Source organism: Zootoca vivipara, chromosome 8, assembly GCF_965207765.1.
Source record: "Zootoca vivipara chromosome 8, rZooViv2.hap1.1, whole genome shotgun sequence".
Classification (NCBI taxonomy): Eukaryota; Metazoa; Chordata; class Lepidosauria; order Squamata; family Lacertidae; genus Zootoca; species Zootoca vivipara.
Genome location: NC_142591.1, coordinates 52,364,442 through 52,366,256, shown reverse-complemented (window position 1 = coordinate 52,366,256; position 1,815 = coordinate 52,364,442). Strand labels below are relative to the sequence as shown.

At 42.6% G+C, this 1,815-nt stretch overlaps 1 pseudogene; it reads left to right on the top strand.

Annotated features, from left to right (window-relative positions):
* The first annotated feature begins 243 nt into the window (after positions 1–243).
* Positions 244–879, top strand: LOC118090196 (V-type proton ATPase 21 kDa proteolipid subunit c'' pseudogene; annotated as a pseudogene).
* Positions 880–1,815: the final 936 nt, after the last annotated feature.

Sequence of the window (1,815 nt, the reverse complement as noted above, 5' to 3'; positions counted from 1 at the left end):
AAGGAATGCACTCCCACAGACCAAACTACCATGCCTTGTGCTGAGCTTTTCTAACTTTGTCCTGGAAGTAAATGCCATTTATAAAAAGTATGACTTTGCACTTTCTAGGAAAATTGTTTTATTCTAACGTGTGTGTGTGTCACTGCTTTCCTGAAAACCACCAATGCAACGTACAAGAGTGAAAAATAAAAATAATGCATAAATTGAGAGAAACCTTATTTGTCAATCCCTCCTTAGGCATGCATGTCTCCTGTTTCTCATGCTGCCGGGCTCTCGCTGCTGCATTTGGGGCTGGGGCTGACCACGGCCGCCACCAACACCAACACTGGCATCGGAATCTGCTACACAATATTTGACCTTGGCTTCTGTTTTGATGTACCATGGTTCCTGATTGAGACTGCACAGTACTTGTGGTCCATCCTGAGCAGGGGGCTAGCCATCTCACTGTCAGTGGTGGGTGCTGCTTGGGGCATTTACATTACTGGATCCAGCATCCTTGGCAGTGGTGTCAAAGCGCCTAGGATGGTCAGCATCATCTTTTGTGAAGCTGTGGTCTATGGGATTAGCATAGCCATCGTCATCACCAACATGGCTGAGCAATTTTCTGGCAGAACTCCTAAGGAGATTGGCTCCCGGAACTACCATGCAGGTCACTCCATGTTTGGGGCAGGCTTGACTGTGGACCTGTCCAATCTCTTTTGTGATATATGTGTGGGCATTGTGGGAAGTGGTGCAGCATTGGCAGATGCCCAGAATGCCAGCCTCTTTGTCAAGATCCTCATTGTGGAAATCTTTGGCAGTGCCATCGGACTCTTTGGAGACATTGTGGCTATCCTGTCTGCCTGCCAACTGCAGACTCTGTACATATTGATTATTTGACTTCTGGGTAACTCTCAGCAGATTATGTAAACCCCAAACCACCAAAAGGCACTGTGTTTGAGGTGATAGGAGGTGATTTCAGAGTTCTCTCTGTCCAATCTCTAGCTCCTTTGCACATGCAAAAATCTTCACTAGATGAACATGCATCTGTGAACTGGCCCTAGCTATTATCCCCGAAGAAGTGGGAAAGCCTATGAATGGTGTGTCAGATCACTTGATTACATCAGTGTGGAGAGTGAAGGAGTGCGTTATTCCTGCCCATACAACTCAGGGTTCAGAGACAGTGCACTTCATATATATTTACCAAAGCCTTCCTCTGAGAAATGGATGCTTCCAGATGTGAGCCACCTTCTACGATTTAAACTTTTGCAAACATGTGGTTCAGATTTTGGTAAATATTGCATGCCAGTTGGCCTTAAAAATGGATACATTTTATATTGCTGCTCTTTAACAAAAAGCATAGGTCTGGCACATTTCCAACTCAAGGGCAGGAGTCCGTTTGGGGATTTGTACAAAAAAACAAGTGTTTTCCCTTAAATATACAATATATCAGTGTACTGTGCACATGTTAAACTCCAGGTTACATTCTCAGCATGATCTGCAGGCAATCAGCTGTTTTCTCATGCTGACCAAAATCTCTCCTTGAGTTCTACAAAAAGAAAGAAAGAAAGAAGAAAGACATTCAGAAAATTGTTTTAAAGTATAAATTGCAAAAAAATAATAATGTATGTGCACTTACGATGCAAACTTGAATATGTGTCATCCAATTGAAATCAAATCAAATCAAATCAACTACCCATCCATTTCTTGATTATTAGTGCTCTCAATCTTGGAATGTGCCATTTCTTACCTTCAGGTGCTGTTGAGTTGTCTCCACATTTCATTTTCTGTGTGTTGAAAGAGGAAAGAAAGATAACACATAGTTGTAGTACATTC